At 36.0% G+C, this 26,444-nt stretch overlaps 1 protein-coding gene across 2 annotated transcripts in view; it reads left to right on the plus strand.

The window, feature by feature from the left end:
* Positions 1 to 26,444, plus strand: part of LOC135124509 (nephrin) — a 336,173-nt gene that overhangs the window by 175,857 nt on the left and 133,872 nt on the right. The gene's annotated exons all lie outside the window — the stretch shown is intronic.

Below are 26,444 nucleotides of genomic sequence, written 5' to 3' on the forward strand. Positions count from 1 at the left end.
TACTGTATTTACGTCGGCAAAGAATGCGGTACGTGGGATTTTAGGGGCGGAAACGTATACCTGCTTAAATACTGTACAGTGGTGTCGAACGAAGACAACAACAGAAACATACCCGATGTATTGGTTATTATTAGAGAGCGGATTTTATGAAATTTGCATATCCGTTATTTTTTGCATATAAATCTTGATATTTAATATGTGAACGAATTATGCTAATTAATAACTGGGAGAGGTTTGGGTTTTATGGTAGTTTGGAGGAACCACTGGGTGTTAAGCCATCCTTCCAGGTAAATTCGGGTCCTAATTACTTTTGGAAATACCGTTCATTTCAATATTTTTGTTCGTTACTTAAGTGTATTAATGGTATGTTTTATGGTGGTCGAAGGGACGTTATCCTATTATTTTTCATCGTGAGTTTGCATTTAAGTATTTAAAGCGATAGAGATGTGTGTCAGTGTGTAGATAACTCAAATTAATTTATGAATTAAACCTTTTCCTGAACTTATTCTTCAAGAAGGAACTGTGTTTTGTTGTGCCTGCTCTAATCCGATAAGTATTTTTACATCTGTGGACGCAGTACGCAGTTTTTTTATTTACAAATACATACTTTAGAATCGCCGGAAAAATTTTTGTTAGAATATTTCGAAAAATATTTAAAAATAAATTGTTACCAAAATAGTAATTAAATAGTCGATTACTACTATTTTTTAATTCGTTCTGTTTACCTATATTTATTTTTGAGTATAAGAATATTATCTTAAAAAATGTCATTTATTTGTCAGTGAGATCTAATTAAACACTTTGCAATGTAATTTATGTATTTTTTGTAATAAAAGGTAAGGTGTTTTTGCAATTTGTAAATAAATTTAGTTCGGTTATTACGCTTTTTTTATTTTTGGAGCATGTGCATGTGCAACTGCATATCTCTGCATATGTTAAGAAAGTTATTGCATATTTGCATAAATTTGATGCATGTCATATGATCATATTTCCCAAAATTTTGCTGCATATTTTCCGCTCTCTAGTTATTATACATACACTCTATTACCGACATTAAAAAAAGTCTACACTATTTCGTCATATCTGCTGCTTTATTATCTGTTTTCAGTTAGTTACATATTGGATATGAAATTAAGTGAATTTTTTGAATAAATAATAATTTAAAGATCAACCACGAAAATACTCAATTATAATTATACATTATCAGTTTATTTTAGAGCCCAAGATTACATTGGAAAAATCTAAACTTTTGAAAATTTCATGTTAAACAGATATACCTATAACTGAATGCGAAAGTCAATACACAAAACTCGATGATCAATTATTGTTTCGTATTCAAATTATTATTTATTTTCCTTACGATCAAAGTGAAGAAATTATTTAATTCATTTTTATTTAAGAACGATATCGCTGACCTTGAAATAGATTAGTTTTTTAATTTCGATTTTTTTCTTTTTGTTGCTTTTGTTGCCGATCAACATATTTTGCATTAGAATTAATAAAATAATGAAATATATCATTTTATTTTTCGAGCTCATTTCAAAATTCTGTATATGTATAATTGTTCCTTTTTGGCAGTGACGCATAGGCAGAGGTTAAAAAATAATGTCTCATTACTAGTCTTAATTCGTATTACCTGTTAGATGGGACATTTTTTAATTCTGATCATAACCTATGCGCATTAAGTCTCTTGTTCTGTTTTATAAAGCGCAGGTCGTTATGAACATATAAAAATAAAATTATAAATAAATATAATTACAGGAAATATAATACGAAAAAAAAAAAAATTAAGAGCAACTCACTACTGGCGTCATCTCGCTTGTGTAAGATTTAAGACAGAGAAGAAATTTCTTTTTTTAAGACTCAGCATCTTTTGTTTATGAATATACTATTTACCTGCAACACAAACATAAATAATAAATATAAAATAGAGCTATATAATACTCGATATGTATGTTTTTAAATGTTTTTTGCTGTTGCCCTGTCAGAAACGTTAATTTTCGATTTAACATGCCATTTTGTAAAATCAACTGAAAAACACTTTGCATAATTAACTAATAAAAATAAAACATTCCGAAGCATGTATATATATATATTAATCAGATATCTAGTAACTACAGTTAACATTACTTATTGGTTACATAACCGTAGTACTCCATTGTGATGTTACAAGGCTTACCTGCCAACTATATCGCTGCGACACAATAATGAGATATCTAGTAAATGCAGTTAACATTAGGTGTTAGTTACATAACAGGAGTACCACAGTGTGATGTTTAAATGCTTATATGCAAGCTATATTGCTGCGACATAATAATGAGATATCTAGTAAATGTAGTCAACATTACGTGTTTGTTACATAGCATGAGTACTCCATTGTGATGTTATATAGCTTACGTTCCAGGTATATCGTTACGACATAATCATGCGATGTACTTATTGTTCTTTTGTGAGTACGTACCTGACACGTCAACATCACAACTGTGTTTACTGGGATTCATAGCAACTCTTACATGTCAGTTTTTGTCAACCTGTTCATGATGTTGAAAATGCCATGACGATATGGACTGCCAAACTATTCCCTGTCCTGACAAAACCAAAATCATTTTCCTTTAGAAAAACACTTTTCAATATAGCTTGAAGCTTAAACCGGAAATTCACGTCATAACCCAAGAAACATTTTTGCAATTTTTAGAAATCACAAAATTTGTGAAAAAATGGAGAAGATTTTTTCAAAATCAAATAGGACCTGAGAGTTTGATTTGAATTTCGATATCAAGGAGATACCTACTAACATGATTATGATATATTAAAAGCAGAATTAACAGATACAAAACTACCGAATAGAGATGACCCCGACATAGAAAGGAAATAATGAGTATTCAATAGAATTGATGTTATCTTTTGTTTGAATCGTACGTTCTCGAGATTTGTGATCTCGCTTTTCAGTTTTTGCTAAACCCTGAGATCTATTTGAAGAATCCCAAAGATACAATCAGGTCAAATCCATTCAGTTCTGTTCTATCGTTCTTTTCTTTTTCCTTACACAACTTACAAGTATTTATGTAAAGGTCCTTTAACTTGTATTTTATGTTATTTAGATTATTTCAGATAATGCCGACTACCGAAGTATAACCACGTGAATACGACGCCATGCATCAGCATTCAGGCGCTTGTTTCGCTTTTTCTTAGCAGATACTAGTCCCGCCCACCCACCTTCTCTTATCTTAGAGGATATGTCATTTGCCAAAATCAGTTTTATCTTAGAAGGTACTAGCCCCGCCCACCCGCCCGCTCTTTTCTTAGAGGGTATCTCATTTGCCAAAATCAGTCTTATCTTGGCAGCTACTACCTCCGTCCACTCACCTTCTGTTTTCTTAGAGGATATGTCATTACTAAAATCAGTTTTATCTTAGCAAATACTAATGACTAACTTACAGTGACAGTCAACAGAAAGAATCAGCATGTTTTGAACAAGAGGGAACAAATGTGATCAAAGAACATTCGCAGATACATATAAGCACACAAAAAAATTGACTTTAAAAAAAATATTGCAATGAAGCAGCAAAAAAGATAAGAATAGAGATAAAAAGAAAGAAAAAAGAAGACAAAAAATAGACAGGATTGGATTAGATTAGAAACCTGAAAGACAAAAGAATGTTAATTATTTAATAATCAATTAATACCCATGTCCAATTGTGACTTATACATAGACGTAAATTTAGAAAAGCTACACAACTAAAATGGTTTACAAAATTTATATTCATTCATAGCAACTCTTACATGTCAGTTTTTGTCAACCTGTTCATGATGTTGAAAATGCCATGACGATATGGACTGCCAAACTATTCCCTGTCCCAACAAAACCAAAATCATTTTCCTTTAGAAAAACACTTTTCAATATAGCTTAAACCGGAAACTCATGTAATAACCCAAGAAATGTTTTTGGAATGTTTGGAAATCACAGAATCTGAGAAAAAAAAAAAGTTTTTTTCCAAAAATTTCGATGTCAAGGAGATACTAAGATGATTATGTCATATTAGAAGCAGAATTAACCGATACAAAGAAAAATATAGAATTATGTAAGGAATATAATGATGTAGTCAGGTCAAAACCACTACGTCATCACAAAAGAGTGCCACATATTCCAAGTCTCGTCGAGATATAGTTCCTTTTGAACCATCAAATATTGGTCTCTGTAAGTGGGTAGTTAAAGACATGCTGCGAGGAGACATAAAAGTTAACTACCTTGGAGAAGAACAGCGAAGAAAACACATAAAAAATTAAAGAACCTTACAAAAAAAGGGGCAAGGTTTTTTTAAAGAAACAAATGATCGAAGGTTATTTCGACAGAATGAGTATAAGCCAACAAAACCCCCCGTTTTAAATCAGATTTTACGATTTTCGTTTCTGTGATAACCTCTCTCCTGTCTGAAAAATGGCGGATTAACTCTCCGCTACGCTCGTAACAATCAGCTGGTGAGTCTGGGAAAAATAGTTATTATCTTAGCAGGTACTAGCCCCACCCACCCACCCTCTCTTTTCTTAGATGGTATGTCATTTGCCAAAATCAGTCTTATCTTGGCAGCTACTATCTCAGTTTCCAAAATCAGTCTTATCTTAACCGGTACTACCCCGCTCATCCACCCACCCTCTCTATTCTAAGACAGTATCTCATTTGTCAAAATCGATCTCATTTTAGCAGCCACTAGTAATGCCCACCCACCCTCTCTTTTCTTAGAGGCCATGTCATTTGCCCAAATCAGTTTTATCTTAGAAGGTGCTAGCCCCGCCCACTGACCCTCTCTTCTCTTAGAGGGTATCTCATTTGCCAAAATCAGTCTTATCTTGGCAGCTACTAGCCCCATCCACCCGCCCTCTCTTTTCTTAGAGGATATGTCATTGAAAAAGTCAGTTTTATCTTAGCAAGTACTAATGACTAACTTTTACAAACAATGATAAAAATTTGGAGAGGACGCAAACTTCGTTTTTTAAATTTTCTGGACGAATCGATTTTTGGCATCCCACCGACTGCGCCAACTGCAATAATAAAAATAATAGTATTGGGTCATTCAGGCCGAAAATTTACTCAGAATCACGAAACCACTCTTATTTTTAAAGTATCTCGAAAAATACAAACAAACCTGCTTCTTAAAAAAAAAATTAAAGACTAATCTGTTCGAAAAACTGTCAACTAAGTATGGTCATTCAAATATGTAATTCTTGTACTATTTTGTCCAAATGTCAAGATATTTAAAGACGTGCATTATTTCTGTTAAATATAGTATTTCATATATAAAGTTTTTTTTAACTTCACCATATTTTTTTAAACTTCTTAAATAGATCTAAACAAAGGTTAATCTTTTCAAACATTCTTAAGGTCGCACAAACTCATCTCCTCACATAATACAAGTAAATTTGATTTCTATAAAAAAGATCAACGTTCTTAAAATCTGTTCGAAAAACTTCATTTATGTACTTTCGAATCTGTAGTTCTTCTCGTATTTTATTCAAACATCAAGATTAAAAAAACATAATTTATATTAAAATACGTTATTTTTGTATATTTTGTTAAATCCTTAAAGTAAACACGCTCAACGTTAGGTTTTAAACCCGGCGCCTCCACCAATTTTGCAAAAATTTAACACTGGTCAAAGTAAATTAATCTGAAAAAATTGGTCGAATATTGTTTCAACAGAACTTCCTTCGCTCCTGAAGTAGAATGAAACTCCCAATCAGATTTAGGAATAACATTAACACCTTTTAAATTTAACAAGTTTTTACAAAATTAATAGAGGCAAAATCAGTCTTATCTTAACAAGTACTAGCCCCGCCCATCCGCCCCCTATTTTCTCAGAGGACACATCATTTACCAAAATAAGTCTTAACTTAGCAAGTACTAGCCCCACCCACCCGCCCCCTGTTTTCTCAGAGGGTATGTTATTTGCCAAAATAAATCTTATCTTAGCAAGCACTAGCCCCGCCCACCCGCCCTCTATTTTCTCAGAGGATATGTCATTTGCCAAAATAAATCTAATCTTAGCGAGTACTAACCCCGTTCACCCGCCCTCTATTTTCTTAAAAGGTATGTCAAATGCCATAATGCTAGTATTTGCTAAGATAAGACTGATTTTGGCAAATGACAATCCTCTGAGAAAACAGGGGGTGGGTGGGCGGGGCTAATGCTTGCTAAGATAAAACTGATTTTGGAAAATGAATTTCCTAACTATAATTAATTTTTATATTTATTTTAAATATATATATTTCGAATTAAACTCAAAAAAATGGTCCTAAATTCGATTAAAGATTTAGGAGCTATAAATATGTAAAACTACGTTCAAATTTGAAGTGGTGTATTGTACTTATTTGTATTTCTTTCATAGTATAAAACTGTGAACATTTGTTCTAGCTATTAATTATTTACAAATCAAATATTTTGGTATCCTTAACTTAATACCTAATGTTAAATTTCAAACAATAAGAATCTTAGATAAGACGACTCTTAAGTCACAAGTTCAATTAGCAGAGAGAGCAGAGCGAATATTTACAAAAACCGATATTCGTCTATGGTTTAAAAATGTTCTCCATTATTGTTGGTAAACCTTTAAAGTACTTAATAATAATACTGTATCCAATCCTTGTTTTAATTCTGTTTGGCTGGTCGCGTCTGCGGTCCTTATTTCGTTTTTTTAAATTTTCTAGCTCCCGAAATAAAACCGAAATCGATTCCTTGGCATCCTACCGACTGCTCCAATAAAAAAAGTAACAAAAATCATTCGTTTTCACAATTTTTGTGGTTATTGGAGAACTAAGAAAATGCTCTCTTATTAGAAATTGAGCCAATCAGCCTTAAATTCTAAATTATAAAAAAAATGGTTAGTAGTTGCGTCTGCGGTGGCTACTTTTCCTCTTCTTTTCCTATAATCGCCGTCCTAACACAATACTCGGGCTCATGGCGCCTTAAATCCGGCTCCTGCTCGTGTGTACACAATCCTCCGTAAAAATGCCCAAAAATCCGCATTATGGCGGCAGGTTCATAAAGCAGCGGTTTAAGCCGGGATCCGAAGGGCTGCGAAGCATTTAGTCGGAGGCAAAATTAAGTAGAAGCAGGGAATTTTCGTGGGAACGAGTCGCGCACTTGTATGGGAGGAATTGTACACGGAAGGAAGCGTGCGATAGTAATTTGTCTAAGAGAATAGCGGAGGGAGCACGAAACCAGCAAGGAGAGAGAATGTGGGATGCAATACAGTTGCGTTCGAAGCGGCTCTTCTTCCACCTGACCCCACCACCGAACGAATCCTTGCCGAGGATTTATCTTCTGTTAAGATTTATACTTTCCGTGATAATTGTTTTTGTTTGTTGGTTCTTTCGCCTTCAACAGTGTCTGCCGAAGGTTTATGGCGGCGGGGGATGAGGCAATGCATCATTCGCGTTTTTTTTTTTTTTCAAAAGAGGTTTATTATTTCGTAGGAGCGCTCAAAGAGGACAAAAATTTAACTACACAAGAATTCTGCGCACGACACAGCGTTTAATTAGCTATTTCCAGTTTTAAAACTTGAACGTTTTTGCAGACAAACTCGATAAAAAATTCAAACAAACGTCCATAAACCGCCACAATACCTCCATTTCGCTCTCTTTTAAAGCCGAGGTAATTTGACTAATGAATACCACAACAAGCGAAACCATAAAAATCCGGCCCATTTTTCCAACACCAATAAAAATAATCCAGAATTAGCTCGGAACGGGCCGGAATGCTTTATTTATACAGCGTCGCTGCACTGTTGCGCAGACATTTAAATTTTTTATGGGTGAGTAGAGTTTCATGCAGGCTGAGACATTTTCCGACTCGAATCCGTTATGACTCTAGAGAGGCCGTTTAATGAATATTAAGAAAAGGAGTGGTCTCAAATTAAATCCCTTCGGACCCCGTAAATGGGTCTTGCTGGAGCTTCCTCCTGAATTTCCACGAACATGTTATATCTATACTTAAGCTTTCATCGTACGAAACTACCAGTTGATTGGCGGGATTTGCCGAGCCTACATCCCACCGATGACTGCGCCAATTAGAAAATCGCTGGGAAGCGGGGCAGCTGTGCCTTATGGGCCGTTAAACACGTGCAAGCCCAATGCGTCGGAAATTAAAATTTCTACAATTGGCGCAGTCATCGGTAGGATAACTCCAACAACTACGAGGATTAAATTTCTCTTAAATCTATTTCAAGAGTTAGATCGTGGTGTCGCCCTGCAAATAAAACCCGCCGAGGGGATGCGCCGCCCCCCAGCGCCTCCAGTCTGCCATAGAATCCATCCGATTCACATAATGCGGACAGATGGAATACGCGAAACTTTCATAAATATTCCTCCACTTCTCACTTTGTATAGCCCGAGGTCGATCCTTGTACCTCAAGAATTTTAATGGTGCGCATTTAATAGCAAAGTAAAAAGTGTGCAGCAGACGCGGATATAAAGAAGAGACTAATAGTTTCTATCCAAGCTTTTATCCTTTACATAAACACCCGAAGGCTGAATGTATTCTTGTGCGGTTATCATTTTAAAGCGCGGAAAATGGAAGAATTCTGGCTTTTATCATTTCTAGGCGACCAAAGAGAGGTTCGAGCATGGGCGGATTTTTATTTTGGGTGTCGGAAGCGGAGCCTACGATTCATAATTTATCTCAAGTTTTCATTATTTTGAAAGTAAAGTTGAGCCAGTGTTCATTTCGCTTTCGCTAAGTCTTACAAAATACTCAAAGCTGTAAATGCCTGCTTTTAATCAGCTTTTATTGTTACAGTGAGAATTATTCATAATGCCGAATATCAAACATTTACAGGAAAAGTTTGAGAGTTTGGATAATTCCAGCACTACCGTTATAAATATTTAAAAGAGAATTCAATAGATATATTTGATTTGCAAAATGGCGAAATTCAGACGGTAACAAAGACCTGGGCTCATTCGCATTTAAATAATTCAAGCATTCGGGGAAATATTCGCGGCTGTGTGTGAATGCGGATTCGGTTAATTAAATCCAATATTCAAACAGCCGATCGGCTAACGAGACTGCACGGCAAATACAAACACGATTTGTTATCGGTCGTCTTGACGTTCTCAAACATTACTATTATCATTGGAAACGTTTACTAAAACTGACAATCAATCAAACCAAAAACGGTCCTAATTTCGTTTTATTTACCCGACAAAAAAACGTCACACAACGACGTTATAGTTCCAGCTAGTTTCTTTTTAATCATCCCACCGATGACTGCGCCATTTATTATGCAATTAAACCGAGTGCCCAAAACGGCCGCTTTTTCTTGTAATTTCGCAGCCAGCGCCTTTTTAAGCTGCTCCATTATTCACGTAACGCACGTCCCATGTTAACGCAGCCGTAAACCCGCAACGTAATGCCCACGTAACACTAAAACATTTTTTATTCAAAGGGTTTACAACAACAAAAATATGCGCGACTTGCCGATCCCAAATATAAAACTGCGTCTTATGCCCACAGAAGCCTTTCCTTGTACTTAGTCTTTACGACAGCGAGTGCATCATCTGCAAAAATTAGAGCATAAATCGCCAGCATAATGGCGCATAAAAGGCAAATAGTAAAGTGAGAATTACATGCGAGCACCTGCTCCAAGACGAAGTGCGTACTTAGGGGCGGATTTTATTTTTTTGCGCCCATCAGATTATAGTTGGTATTAGGCGCAGAGTACGTATGATAAAGGAAGCAGTTGCTACGAAGTTGAGTCCGTACACGGCAAGTTTGGGATGAAACGGGCACCTAATTGCTAATTTCGGGACCCCGGGGGGCATATGAGCCGTGTCGTTGTATTTTCGACCGAGGGCACGCCAAACTGCCGAGGCCTTTCCTGTTTCCAATACAAAAAGGGCTGCCGGGGGTTAAGGGGACGAGATTTAATAGTGTTTTGTGGAAGTGCGCATACATTAGGAGGGCAGGTGCCGGAGGTGGGGTTAAGAAATTAGCTTCGGAAGGCAGCAAGACTCGAAAGTTGTAGTTTCGCGTAGCAGAAGGAAGGGGCACGGTCATAATAGCTATGCTACAAGCTGGAACTTTACAATCGATACAAAAGATGGTTCACATGGAGCTTAGTTAGCTAAAAATAGTTAAACGCCGACAGTCACTCTACTCTAACTTTTAATTTATATCAGCTTATTTCAAAACGTCATATCTTCTCAACATAAGTTCTAAGTGACTCTATCAACGACAAATGTAAATCTAAATCTAGATTTCGTTAATAGTTTAGGTTTGTGTATGGAAACTGAGCTTTGCTTCTTTCGTAGATCTTACTAAAGTTTTTGATTGTGCCTTTTATGTCATGCTTGTTGGAACACTATATTTGTACAATATTTACCCTAACAGTTGTAAATTATTGTTTCCATTCTCAAGCAATTGAAAACAAGTAGTGAAAGCTTTAGGTACCGTTCTCAAATCTACATCTGTTAATTAAAGCGCACCTCAGGGCTCAGTGTTGGGTCCGCATCTATTCCAAGGTATATTAATGATTTCCCTCAAAATCTAGGTGGTAAAAGTTTTCTATTTACAGATAATGCATGACATAGAAAGACATAATTCAAAGCATTAGGTATTATTATTATTATTAATATTAATATTATTCATGTTATTCTGCAATTTACGGGAGTATAATGTAGATCCTCACTTTTAGGTGCACAATTCTTCCAAGAAATCCCCACAGTGTTGTATAGGGTCTACACTGTGCAATGTAATAGGTGTCCAATTACGCTTCTCCGAGAAGGAATTTGTGTTCTCGAAGTTGGGGCTTAAAAACCCTGGTAAAAACGAACTGTTAATAAATTATCGTGGAGTGCGTTAGCTAACCCCGTATTTATGCGTCATAAAAGAGTGCTCGTCGCGCAGAAATTCCCTTCACTTGCCTATTTTACGGTAACTTCCTGCATACATCCGGGATAATTCCGTTAAAGAGGGCATTGAAAACAATGACCCAGTAAAGAAACGCGGAGCACCCTTATAATACCTGCTCCGCCCTAATGTATGGACCTAAAGCCCTTCTGTCAGCCTGCGTTCCCGTTTAATCAGCCTCCTCGATGTTTTGCACAACAATAAAAAGCATCGGATACAAGGAGGTGTGAGATTACGGCGATAATTAGAATGAAATGTCTCAGCTCCGAGCGGTAATTGTCGAATTTGTAGCAGGTAATTTTTGGCGGGAATTACATCTGCAAAGCGCCGAAAAATTTTATAATACACATCTCCTTCGAGGACCATTCCGACTGATTTATTGCAGCTTAGAGATGAGCGAAATGTGTTTTAACCGTATAAAAATTTGCTGCGGTGTTACTGCGACTGGCGACACTTTGTGCGAGGATTGCCATTTAATGAAACAAATCCGGGTTTTGCGTCTTTATGGCGGCATAAAACGCGAAATTTATTTAAACGCTCTTGTCTACGATTTGCCATAATGGCCAATAAAACACAATTTCGGAATGATTGAATAGATAATTTTTTACTCGGAACGGATATCTCAATGCTTTTTCTCTGATAAAGGACCCTAACGACGGTTTTATTGGCGCAGAAGTTGCAAGTTGTGGGACGGCGTATGTAGAATCATTAATTTGACGATAATTCACTTGAAATGCGACTCAGACCTACCTACTGCGTTCTCTTTACAAATAAACACTTCACTACAATTAATCGCTTCTTAGGATTAATGAATTGCAGCTGAAATGATATTCTGTTCTATAATAGCAGAGTGTGATCGATTACTTCGAGAATGGAATGAGTTAAATAACCAATTTCACACTCCTCTAAAATGCAATACAGTCTCGTTCCACAATATTACTAATCAAAAATTGTAGAAACACTTAAATTAGCAAAAAACTCGTCAGTGTGGTTTGACTCTTCAAAAGTTACTACAAATTTTCTTTAAGATGGCCCTAAAATTTTTCAAAGCCTTATAATTTAACACTGAAAATGAATTAAGTAGAATTAAAATCGCCATGTTCACCCTGAAAACGTTTCTGTTGGGAAAACGTCGCGTTTTTTTAATTACGATGTCGATAACTCTCTCTTCAACTTAGCAGTAATCTGCCCATTCTAGTATTCCAGCTTCTTTTAAATTAAAATTTTGTTAATAGTTTCAATGAATTTCTTATCGAATTTAACCTAAACTTGACGAACACGCGGTGTCTTTACAGAAGCCATTTTAAATTTTTAAATCGTTTCTTTACAACGTTAGCTGATAATTTCAAGCAGTTCCCTTGAGTCTGGCGTTCAAACTAGAAAGTTCAGTTTTTTCCGAACGCAAAGCACTTCGGCGATTGCTTTATTTTCAGAAGACTTTCAAGATTCGTGGCTCTAGTTCGAAATGGCCGAATAATCGTTACTAATTGTCTCCTTCATAAAACTCAATCTTCTAAAAGCATAAAATAGTAAATATTTATCTCTGGTATCGTTATTAGCTTCATCCTCAGAAAGTTATTTCGTGTGTCACGCTTCCAAATCATAAACTTAATGATTCTGGATTATTATTGTGTCATTAATTCGACAGGCAAAGCCGAAATTATCTTTTTATGATTATTACGAAAGCGATGTTGGTATTTTATCATTGTGAAAATTAATTTAACGTTGATATATTAAAGTAAGCAGATATCGAACCGCTAACGACGACGATTTTTTCAAATGTTTTTGTCAAATTATATAGGTTATGCTTTTATTCCTTTTATGACCGGTTTAAAGTTTAATCGAGCACACACTTTAATACAAATTTAAAAAAATAGCCATGCTAATCACACTGTGCAACTTTTGTTAAATATATAGCTTCCCCGATTTCGTTAAATTACAATTAAAACTTTCCGCTGCAACCATCGTAGCTATTTGCATTAAGCGACTTTAAAATAACTACAATATTGAGAAAGTTTCAACGCTATTCCATAAATAAATCCGTTCTAAACTTCGAACGCGACATTTAATTGATATCGGCAAACATCGTAAAATTATAATTCTCTCGATACGAAGGAAGTTAATCATCTTGATCGAAAAAGTTCGCCCCTTTTGAAAGCTCCAGCGTTTCAAGGACAATTAAAGTAAATGCTTGCTTTCCGTGTTTATTACGGATTTAGATTAATCCGATTAATATTAAACGTGAAGTTTGCTTATTTTTTCTTTTAGGGGCGATAACATTTAGGGGGCCGCTAATAGGTTTTCGCTGTCTGTTGGAGCTATTTATTTGTTAACGACTTACAAAAAAATAAGGAATTTAAGATCTTTAACAACCACTCGAGTTGTTCTTTTAAGACAAATTTTTGAAAACTTATATTACATAACAACGTATTTATTAAGATTCTGGTTGGTATTCTAGCGTTAGTATTATTATTATTAGTAGTAGAAATGTTGTCGCCGAAAGCTTATCCTTCCTCAAGAGTCGTTTGCTTGATAAATTAATTGCGTTAATCCTGCAGAAGTCCCAGAACTATACTGTATAATTTATTGTTATTCGCCATTACGCGACTCGTCGTGACGTCACACATCACACTTAATACCCCCTTAATCACCTCCGTGCCGCTCGCCACCGACGGTGTCCCGAATTAATACCGTCATCAATAACATATCCGTATCCATCAATTTTCGTTAGGCCCAAACCTGCAACATAAATATTTCGAGCGCCTGAAGCCACCCTGCGATAAATCCGACTGGAGACTTATTAATTATAAACTATAATAGAACGGTTAGGAGCTGCTCGTTTCAAATTTCGGCTCGAATAAATAAAGCCGTATCTGATTTTGCGAATCCCACCCTGAGGTATTTCTCTATTTCTCTTTTGCGCAAGAGATCTGATTCAAACAGTTTACCCTTTAATTAAAATAACTTGGATGTTTGTTTTGTGACGGGATTTAAAATTCTTGTTTAGTGTCTGGGGCGCGGGCCGACCTTGGAGGCTCGGTTCGGTCTTGCTAAATTTTAATATGTTTCGAGTCTGGACGGAGACAGTACGGTACATGGGGATTTGTCAAAGTGTGCATCGATTTTCTACTTAAAAGTGATTTTACGCTCGCAATGAACAACATTATCCGATTAATGGCAATTGTATGGCCAGATTGCAGTCGGTGTTATCTGCTTCGAATGGGGTACACGCGACAGGGAGGATATAATTTTTGTACATTTTTAGTGCAACTGGTCGATGATTTTTGTTACTTAATTAGATTAAGTTTTCGCGCTGTGCAACATATGACCGTTTACTGCACTGTGTTTTTTTTTGATGACTATAAATCAACGCACGTTTATGAATCCGTGTTGAGTTTTTACACTAGGCATTCATATTTTCACAAAAAAAAATGAAAATTGTGCAACACCATGTTATTCTAATATAAGAGTTCATCAAACGATTGATGGCTCAGATGTTTAGGCCAACGTCGCGTTATTGGCACTTTTTTGTGTTGCACTGTATCTAGCATTGTGTGTATTTTGTAAGTGAAAATGTCCCTACACACTTTTGAAGTGAAAAATTATAGGAAGTGATTCTGATCCGTCAAGCTTCGCAGTGAAACGTTCGTTCGAATAAACCCGGGCTGAGAGCCAACAAGATAGGGAAAGGCAATAATCAGCTGTGCATCGCTGCACTACTATTCCTCGGCCAAATTTAATCATTCTCAAGCATGTGGCTTTAAAAGTCATTTATTTATTGGAGAATTTAAAAAGATTTCCGTGCGGAAAATGCTGCATGCAGTTCTACCTGTCGAGCGCACGTCTGAATTTAACAATTCTCAGTAGTATGGCTTCAACTAATCATCTAGTGGAGAAATTTGTGTAGTAAAATGTGAAGCGGAAAATGAACAAATAATCATAATGTTTGCTATTTACATCTCCCCTAACCAAAAGTGTAAATAAAATCATCGAATTCATCCATAAAATTTAATCATTTATACAACGTCAGGGTCTGCACTGCTCAGTCGGGTAAGAAGAAAAATAGAAGCCTTTAATTGATTTTTTAAACCACATCAAATTTAAATATGTGGAATAAAAAAGTAGAACAATATATGGAACTACAAACGACGGAGTTTCTTTTAAAAATTTAGACAGATTTCAATCAAAAGTATGTATCAAGTATTTTAGTTACCACAAACCCGTTGTTTCCTTTTTCGATTTTGATAATTGTTATGAAAATAGAGCAAAAGAAGATAATAAGGACGTAATACTTTCTTGCAGAGTATACCCTAAGTCTACTGTCTCACTATACACGGTGAATCACTAAGTGCATAGTACTCGATATGTCATTAATTATTATTATTGCTCGTGTATAGCTGAAATTACTTTAGTATATGGTCTCCAAGGAGCTCTACAAATTTAGTCTGAGACTTTTTCCTATTCCTAATAATAGTTAATGAGAGCGAGGAACGCGCGGTTAGTGACTCACCCTGTACATTATAAATGCGAATTTGTATTTAACCATGAAAATCCACACATCTAGAGGAAGCAAAGCTTCTGCACTGTAATTTTTTTTTTTTTTTATATGTAACTTATTTATTATGCCTCCACATGTTAATAAAACGTAGACATGGCAATTGAAAAGGGGGAAAATGACCGTTCAGTGGTTGTCCCTAAAATGTAATTCTAAGGGGAGATATGCAATCGGTGGTTCTAAACAAGCACGAATTCAAATTATTGCTGTTTTTACATATCTGCAAGATCATTCTGCTATGTACAAAGTCGTATTTTAATTAGCTTCGCTTAATAAATAGCATCAATATGGGTTCATAAGTACCTATATATTACAAATATTTAGGATGAATAAATTTGTAATACAATATATTGTCAAAGAAAGAAGAGAAAAGAGCGACACTGGTAATTTAAAACTTTTTCCTTTAATCACAGGTTTGTAGAAACAACATCTTTAGTATTAAAAATTATAAATTAAACGCACTTTCATCTCATATTAATTTTGTTACACATTTTTTGTTACCTGCTTTTAAGCTTTTTCAGCATCTGTAATACAGTAAAGGGACCAGTGCAAAATAATTATTATTTTTTATCAAAGTCAGTCTGTTACCTATTTATGCCAAAAGACGCGTCAATTAACAGTAATCCTAACTTTGTGTGTCTGCTGTTTTAAAAATAATCTTTTTTACATTTTACCATGGCGTTTCACGTAATATGGAATCATATGAGATCAGTCCTTTGTGCAAAAGATTCTAAATAAAGACACTTTAAATCAAAAAATAATGTAGAGTAATAATAACAAGGGTCGCTAGAATGTTTGGAAACGGTTAAATATCTTGAGAACCAATTGTAAAAATCAATTGAAATTAGGTATAGGGATACAAGAAGTTGTTCTCTAATTACGCGTCAAAAACATTTTTTTGCTTCATTTGTTTTCGAGATGCAAGGCCAACTTGATTTTTTTTTAAATAGCTCTACCATATAATGCATTTTTCAATACCGTTTTTTTTCTTAATTCATTGATATAGCACAATCATACTTTCTTCCTGACTGAAATGGCAAAATAAATTATTAAACAACAAAATTAAACTTTTGTTTCCTACTAAAAATGCTCAAAATGCTCATAGTGGCGGTAGAATCGTTCAAAATATAGGGATTATACATGACGGGACTCCGAGATTCTTTCAAAGTACCTGAAAAACTAAACAAAAGGAGTGTTTGAGATTCTTTCAAACTACTTCAAAAATAAAACACAAGGGGTCCCCGAGATTCTTCAAACTACTTCAAGACCCAGACACATGAGGTGTTCGGAATTCTTTCAACCTACATCAAAAACTAGACCCAAGGGGTACCCAAGATTCTTTCAACCTACTTCAAAAACAAACCCAAGGTGTCCCCGAAATACTTAAATATTCTAAAAAACAAGACACAAGCGGTCCCCGATATTCTTTCAAATTACTTCAAAAACTAGGCGCAAGGGGTCCCCGACGTAATTCCAACCTATTTCAAAAAGTACACACAAGAGGTCCCCGAGATTCTTTCAAACTACTTCAAAAACGAAACACAAGTGGTCCCAGAGATACCTAAAACTACTTCAAAAACCAGACAAAAGTGGTTCCGGAGATGCCTTCAAACTACTTCACAAAGAAGACACAAGAGCCCTGTGATTCTTTCAAACTACTTTAAAAACTAGACATAAGGGGTCCCCAAGAATCTTTGAACCTACTTCAAAAACAAAACACAAGAGGTCCCCGAGACAGTTAAAACTACCTCAAAAACTAGGCACAAGGAGTACCCGAGATACTTTCAAACTACTTCAAAAACAAAACACAAAGGGTCCGCGAGATTCTTCAAACTATTTAAAAACCAGACACAAGAGGTCCCCGAGGTTCTTTCAAACTACTTCAAAAACAAAACTTTAAAAGTCCCCGAGATACTTAAAACTACTTCAAAAACCAGACATACGAGGTTCCCGAGATTCTTTTAACCTACTTCTAAAACAAACCCAAGGGATTCCCAAAATACCTAAAACTATTTCAAAAACAAGACACAAGGGGTCCCCGAGATTCTTTCAAATTACTTCATAAACTAGGCACAAGGGGTGTCCGACATTCTTTCAACCTACTTCAAAAACTACATACAAGAGCTCCCCGAGATTCTTTCAACCTACTTCAAAAACTACATACAAGTGATCCCCGAGATTCTTTCAAACTACTTCAGAAACAAAACACAGGTGGTCCCAGAAATACTTAAAACTACTTCAAAAACCAAACAAAAGTGGTCCGCGAGATTCTTCAAACTATTTAAAAACCAGACACAAGAGGTCCCCGAGGTTCTTTCAAACTACTTCAAAAACAAAACTTTAAAAGTCCCCGAGATACTTAAAACTACTTCAAAAACCAGACATACGAGGTTCCCGAGATTCTTTTAACCTACTTCTAAAACAAACCCAAGGGATTCCCAAAATACCTAAAACTATTTCAAAAACAAGACACAAGGGGTCCCCGAGATTCTTTCAAATTACTTCATAAACTAGGCACAAGGGGTGTCCGACATTCTTTCAACCTACTTCAAAAACTACATACAAGGACTCCCTGAGATTCTTTCAAACTACTTCAAAAACTAGACACAAGGGGTCTGCCAGATTCTTTCAACCTACTTCAAAAACTACATACAAGTGGTCCCCGAGATACTTAAAACTATTTCAAAAACCAGACAAAAGTGGTCCCCGAGATGCTTTCAAACTACTTCAAAAACAAGACAGAAGAGGTCCCTGAGATTCTTTCAAACTACTTCAAAAACAAAACACAGGTGGTCCCAGAGATACTTAAAACTACTTCTAAAACCAGACAAAAGTGGTCCCCGAGATACTTTGAAACTACTTCAAAAACAAGACACAAGAGGTCTTTGAGATTCTTTCAAACTACTTTAAAAACTAGACATTAGGGGTCCCCGAGATTTTTTCAACCTACTTCAAAAACAAAACACAAGGGGTCCGCGAGATCCAGCGATAACACCGCTATAACATAACATAGTTGGTATAAAATCTTTCAATACGTAGGGATAATACATGACGAGACTCCGAGATTTTTTCAAAGTACTTGAAAAACTAGACAAAATGGGTGCCTGGTATTCTATCAAACTACTTCAAAAATAAAACAAAGGGGGTCCCCGAAATTCTCAAACTGCTTCAAAAATCATACACAAGAGGTCTCCGGGATTCTCTCAAACTACTTCAAAAACTAGACCCAAGGGGTACCCGAGATTCTTTCAACCTACTTCAAAAACAAAACCCACGGGATTCCCAAAATACTTAAAACTACTTCAAAAACAAGACACAAGGGGTCCCCGAAATTCTTTCAAACTATTTCAAAACCTAGGAACAAGAGGTCCCCGACATTCTTTCAAACTACTTCAAAAACAAAACACAAATGGTCCCCGATATACTTAAAACTACTTCAAAAACCAGACAAAAGAGGTCCCCGAGAAACTTTCAAACTACTTCAAAAACAAGACACAAGGGGTATCCGAGATTCTTTGAACCTACTTCAAAAACAAAACACAAGAGATCTCCAATTGCTTCAAAAACTATACACAAGGTGTCCTCGAGATTCTTTAAACCTACTTCGAAAACAAAACACAAGGGGTCTTCGAGATTCTTCAAACTATTTAAAAACCAGACACAAGAGGTAAAGACTAAAACTTTTGAGTTTTATCAAAATGTTTAGCTGTTGATGACCTGGATGTTATTTTTCTTACTCCAAACAACACAAATTTGTCAAAGAAAAATCACTCTTACTAATCTTTGTTCTTTCACAGATTATGCTTCACATGCGCTTGACAACCGTTTACAGGTTGATACAATTTACTGTGACTTCTCTAAGTCTTTTGATGTGGAACAACATTCTCTGCTTTTACATAAGCTACATGTTATTGGTTTGTCTGCTGATTTGATTGAGCTTGTTCGTTCCTACCTGCAGCGTAGGAAAAACTGTGTTGAATATCAAGGTTTCAAGTCTCGGATATATGAACCTCCGACTGGAGTTCCACAGGGGTCAATGTTGTTTTCTGTTTTTATTGACGATGTTGTGCAGAATCTTTCTTCTTTTAATTGTTTACTTTATACGGACGATTTAAAAACATATCGAACTATTGAATCTGCTATAAATTGTGAGTTACTTCAAACTGACCTTAAATGCTTTATCAGTGGTGTAGTGCTAACAGTTTGGTACTAAATAAAGGCGAGTGTAGGGTCATGATTTTCTCAAGGAAACAGAATACCATTGTTTACCACTATGCATTGAACCGTTGTGACACATTCTGAGATCTTAGTGTCATATTTGATTCCAAATTAACATTTAATAGTCATGTCGAGACGTTGTGCAAACGTTGTTACAGTAGTTTAGGCTTTCTTGCCAGAAATACGCGTGATCTCAATAATCAAGCACTTGTCAGTTTCCATAATGCTTACATTCGCAGCAAATTGGACTGTTGTTTGGAATCCATGCTATAAGAAATATGCTGATATGGTTGAAAGAGTACAGCGCGAATACCTAAAAAACATGTATTATAAGAGACATAGAAGCTTCGTTGAACAGGGTTATCCTTATAATTTTTATTGAAAGAGTTTTCGTACTGTTACGTTGGACGGGTGATTGAAATCGGCGTGGGTAAAACTCAACAATTTGCTAATAACTCGAATTACACGACTAACTATTACAACGATTATGTACAGAATAACTCCGTGGTGCAACTTGAATGCATTCGTTCACTCGACTCGACTTGTTCACTGGAATGGCTGAATTAGCTGAATAATCATCGATCCCGACGGTGGCCTTTATTTAAACCTATGCGTTTCTCTCGATGGATCCAGAACGCCGCTTCGAGGGTTTTCTAGGCCCGTCGCGATATCCGCTTCCAGGCTTTCCTTTAGCGAACGCCGCGTCACTCGGCTGATGAGTCATACTACATACTAGAAGAAATACATACATACTAGAAGATCCATAGGCGTCGTACCGGGGCGGCGTATGGGTTTATTTCGTAACAGTATAAATATTTAAGCAATCGTAGGATTATGCATGAGATATATATTATCTATGTGTATTAATAATTTATGTTCAGATATTGACATTTTCACCATTAATTTAAGCAGACTAAACTCTGTTATTATAAATAATTTTTAGATGATGTGTGGTAGGGTTCATTATTTAGGAATCAATTTTATAATTTATATTTTATGTATTTACTTGCTTTTGGTTTATTGTAGAATAAAACATTTATCCTGTAATTAGGAGGGTAGCACACATCATCGAAGCCTTTAAATAATATCTACCATATTAATAACACTTTAAACACTATTTGAAAACTGTACCGCTTAGGTAGCAATTTCTGCTAAAAATCGATGCAGAAATAATTTACAAAATAAATGGACTAACGTTCCGCGAAACACGCTTACAGTAATTGCAGCTTGACGTATATGGAAAACACAAATTATGAAATATTGTATTTCATTCCACTTAAATGTGTAATTTCAGGGTGTGCTTTTCAGTGGACTCTACCGACTAATCTATTTTGCGCTTATTTGTCATGTAAAAGAAGCCTGTCACCTGCTTGAGTAATAGGCAAGTCTATTTAAAATTTAAACACTCATCGCAGCCTAACAAGTCGCGTTACATATTCCAAACGAAAAAATTAGATTAATGGTGTAATCAAGTGTGGCATGCAACTGCGTAATTACCTCAGGCTTTCAAAAGATCTTTAATGTACGTGAAAATGTAAAATAAATGGTAGTTATTATGGTTATAATTGCGGAGTTCTACAATAACAGTAATTAGAGCGAATTTTACTTTAAATATCTATCGTTATAAGGTAGTTTCGGGTTTATCCACCATAATCGGTATAATTTGTTGAAAGTATGTTCCCGGAGGACACAAACCGGTCTCAATTTAAAATAGTAGATACAGTTGAGTAATTGTGTAACTATTATCTAACAAATTTGGTTTGTAAGTTTTTATCAATATTTTAATAGAAGTTGACGCTACAGTGTTGTTTGACTACGAGACGGCTCACACCAAAAAATTCTGAAAACCGTCTAATTTTGTTTATTCCTGTCAATGAAAATATGTTTTGATTGATGTTTGCCCATTACATATATAGATTATCCCTCTATGCTTGCCGTAATAAGAACGACTGTAATTTTTTTTCAATTCGAAGCTCATTACTTTCACTATAAACACAACCGGTTGAGACAATCGGTCGTAATTTAAGCCCAGTTGTAACAAAAATATCCATAATACGCCTACATCTGCATTTCCCACACTACACAAATCCGCCCGAACCGGTCCGACCGACAGAATTTAGATAAAAGAATCACTTCATGAAAGCTCGACGCTTTAATCAAAACAACACAAAACGATTTATGCAAAAACAGCCCCGGCTCGCTTTGTTTTTCAAAAGAAAAGCGCATAAGGCAATTCCACTAAAGACGGCTTTATTAGTAGCCTTAACAAATCGTAAACACCTGAATGGCGTTCGTAAATTCGCAAAGGAATGTTACAACATTATGTATAAGTAGTCGAGAGGTCCGATAAGTGAAATGCGAGAGCTCGGATGGGAATAATTCGATTTTGTCGTCACGAAAACCCAATAACATAAACGCGAAATCGTTGCTCTTACTCGGAAAGACAAGAAAAATGAGATTATTTCGGAGCGCCGGACAAATATTCTCCGTGCCGCGTATTTCCATTCCATATTTCAAATTACCGGCACCGATTTTTTCCGGGATCTTCTCGCCCCGACAAAGGTCAACAGCGGCCACTCCGGAGACCGGAGTCACTTGTTCGAGCCGGCAAAAACTGCTCCGCGAAATTGCATTTACATTTGAAAGGCTGGTGGAAAAGGGAAAAGTTCGGCAGAACTTGGGCGCTGTAGGGTGCCAGCGCTTTGTTAATTTACCTGTGTTTTTACTGTTGACTCGGTTTTTGAACCACGGTTTTTTGATCATGGGGTTGTTAATAATAATAATTGTTGAGTAATATAAAATATTGACAGGAAAAATTTAATAACAACGAGTCACCATAAATATTCAAATCCTGTTGGTTTGACATTTTCACTATAATAAATAACAAATTTTGCTTTGAATTACTTGTCACTAACGACCATGTGAATTTTGACAATAGGAAGTAAGGTAGAGTGAAAAACAACATCTTCACAAGTATCGATTACTAGTTGGCTAGTTTGAGATTATCTGCATACACCAATGGATTACACTGTAGCCGGTTACGTACCTAGTTATATCATTCATAAAAATGGAAAATAATAACACACAAACACAGATCCCTGACAAACACCAGAGATGACATTATAGAAACAAGAACTGTATTCATCTATTTTAACAATTTAGTGGTAATTTGCCCGATGGACTCGAGTACTATACTTCTTTAGATTAGCTCGGGAAGTAAAAACATGCTGAGATGAAGTTATTACGTTTTCAAATGATTCGAATAATTTAAGTAATACTATACATTTAACTTCCTTAACAGATATTTTAAATGAACTAATCGGTCAATAGCTTGTAACATACTGTTTATCATTAAATTTAGTACTTGATTACTTGAGGAAAAAAATAAAGCAAAAATATGTATCAACAATGCTGCTGTATCCAATCCATTCAAACAAAAATTAATCGCTAAATTAATTTAAAACGTGTGGTCTTGTTTCATTTATTCTTATTTAGATTTGTGACTCTTGTATCGATAATAAAATTACCAACATTTGACCATTCCACTTGGTTCGCCTACTACGATTTAGAATCCAATCACACATCCAATTAACAATGAATTCCAATTACAAAGTGAGGTTATGTTAGCATAAACGAACTAATAATGGAATGAATGTACACATGGTAGATCTCTAATTTTTATTTAATAAATAATAACAAACAAATGAAATAAACTACAACAATTATTCCTTCAAAATAGTTGCTAAACGTGATCACCATTGACTTACAGGCACGTCGCAACGCATCTCATCATATTATCAAAAGCATGCATTAGGGTCACAGGGGTAAGACTGCTGCACTTGTTTCTAATTTTAATTTTTAGTTTTTCAATAGTACGGATAGGTTCCCTAAAAACTTTTCTAGCTGTATGTGCAGTCGGTTAAAAGAGCAACCAAAAAAATCAAACCCGTCACGGTCGTCTCATGGTCTCTCGGACGGCGGCTCCTCACTGGATTGGGCTGCTTCGGATCCTGGGGAGGCGACGACGCTGAAACGGGAATCGAAGTGGTTACAAAAAAAAATTGAATTTCTTCTTAACCGTAACAAGATTTATATCAGCGTCTTTAGTGCGGAAGCCTCGGGCAATTTGATACTACACTTGCACTCATCCCATTTGACTTTAAGATGTTTTTTAGTTTTGGTGAAATTTCTTGCGTATCGTTGCATACCGAGAGGCAAAACGACTCCCCACCGAAGCCGTGTACTCCTTGTATAAATTCCATTAAGCAGAAGATAACAATGCCGAACAAGACTACTCTCATGTACATACTTTGATTACACATTGCGCAAACAAAATAATTTCTCCCCCCGGCGATGGTACAGGAGAGAAATAAACGTTGGTAATAATGCCTTATGAAATATATAGCACGTTTGGCCCGTTTTCCGCCCGGAGGTATTACTTTATCCTCTTAGAAAATCGATGTAAGCAGTTTAAAATTCTTGTTAAACAAGACAGACGGAACTGAGTTTAACGATTCGTGTCGGTATTATTTTAAATATTTAAGACGGGGGTTTTATTTTCTATGGCAACAATTCCATCGGTTTTAATCCGGTGCCGACTTGATGATGAGGCAGTAATGAGGCCCTCAAGACACGAGTGTAATATTTTAATCTCGGGCCTATGGAACGGCTAATGTTTCGCTTGACTTGTTGCTCGAGTTCTGCACTCTTGTGATTATTACACATCCCATTTGCTTGCAGTCGGAATTTCCTGGCCACATCCGAGCTTCAAACTGGATTTGCTTACAAATGTGGAAAATTATGCCACACACTACGTACAAGCTGGTGAGTCGTTAAAACCGCCGCGGGATTAACGGATGCGGCGGAGTTTTCTTGGCGGCCAAAAACGCCGGCGAGGATTCGTGATGTTAACGGAATGGAGATTTACAAAGAAATTTTCCAGTTTGTAGTTGATAATAAAGGGCGTATTTGGAGTTGCTGTAAAAACACCGTATTTTTAATTTCAAATGACCCCACCAAAGGCAATACCAAAGAACTGTTTGTCAAAAAAAAAAACTTATATAACAGGTAGTGTGAATGATTGCTGCGCAGAGAGTTTTCCATCAGTCTATAGAAGCGACGGTGAAAAACACGTCTGAGCAATCAGAAGCCTATTACGAGGAAAATCACTCAGAGTTTGAATAATGGTGCAACATTAACGGAATTAAAAATATTTACCACAAAAAGGTGCTATTTAGATATTTTGACGACCTTTTGAACCAGCGGAAGCTTTCCTCGCTGTAGGTATTATTCAATATACAAACGTTAGGAGGATTTCGTTCAAAAAAATGTAAATCTGTAAAACAACTTTAATCTAAAGTTGTGTTGATTGTAAAGCGTCTATAGCATACAAGATCTAAAAAACGAAGACGATTTCGAAAATAAATTTAATTTTCCGAATTTTATTTATTCTTTATGACAACTCCATAAGATAAAATAACGATAATCAATATGGGAGAAAATCAGTGCATGTTTAACTTCGATTGTTTATGTTTATACATCAAAAGACTGCCACCATTTGCGACGAAACTCTGGTGAATGGCCGGCGCCGGTCTGGAATTTCGCCGATATCGCGTGAGGGTGGCGTGCCTCAGTGCCAAGCCCTGGGCTTACTAATACCGTTGAAAAAAAACACGGCTGGCCGACTTAGACTTATGAAATCACCTTCACGCCACCGGAGATAGCGCTTTCGGTCGGGAGCGGCCGGTGCTCGGGCGCTAACTCTCTCGCCGGGGAGGGAGCACCGGGGTGGCTCTAAATCCGGAGACACAGTGGTCTCGTGAGCGCCCGCGGAAACCAGAAATAAGATGGCGAAATTTTTACAATAATAATCGGGTTTTTATTCCCTACCAGCCACACGACTAAAATAATCTTACGACTAATTCTTAAAAATAAAATTTTAATTCGGTTTGAACTACAAGAAAACAAAAGAACAAAATGTCCAGCACAGTCGTTCGCTCCTGGACGGCAGATTCCTTCGGGACGAGCTCCTCCTGGTCCTGGGGGCGACAACCCTGGAACGGAATATAGAATTTTGTTTTCCATATTCGTCATACTTCAGTCTTTGTCAACTGTACGTTTGGTTGCATATACTTGAACAGGTATCTTGACTTTAATTGAACCGCAATGAAGTACTTTAAAGCGTTATTTCTGAAGCGAATTCCACAGTAATAATTTTCCAATAAAACATATCAGAACTATTTTAAGAATACTAAACATCGAATCATTGTGTTTACAGCAAATTCTAACCAAGAAAGATTATTATTGAATTTGAAAGAATCTATGATGCTCCTGGTACATTACTTGTGAAAGAATTTTAAATAATCTCAAGGGAACGCGGTGTTTCGTTTTTGAAAAAATTGAAAGGATCTCGAACAACCCTGTTTTGCTTTTGAAAGTGCGAGCTGTTTTGTGTTTGTTAGCAAAATTCAGCACTAACTTGACAACCACGTAGAACAATATTAGTATTTAAGAACTGCCGTCTTGTGCTAAATTGATATGCAAAATGTAGGAATAAAAACTGCAACAAATGATTGACAATTTTGCTTTATCATTTTACCACGTGCTGTAAAAATTTTCCAAACATTTGAGCAAAACAAAATAATAATTTGATGACTAAAAAAATTCCAGCCAAGTCTGAAAACTTTTTGAACGTCCACCTAACTAATCACAAATTTCTTAAGAACAATCATCATAAACTTGTAAATGATAAATCTACTCAAACAACTGTTC

This window comes from Zophobas morio, unplaced genomic scaffold (assembly GCF_036711695.1).
Source record: "Zophobas morio isolate AGI-343-1 ecotype UQ-CSIRO unplaced genomic scaffold, CSIRO_AGI_Zmor_V1 ptg000007l, whole genome shotgun sequence".
NCBI lineage: Eukaryota > Metazoa > Arthropoda > Insecta > Coleoptera > Tenebrionidae > Zophobas > Zophobas morio.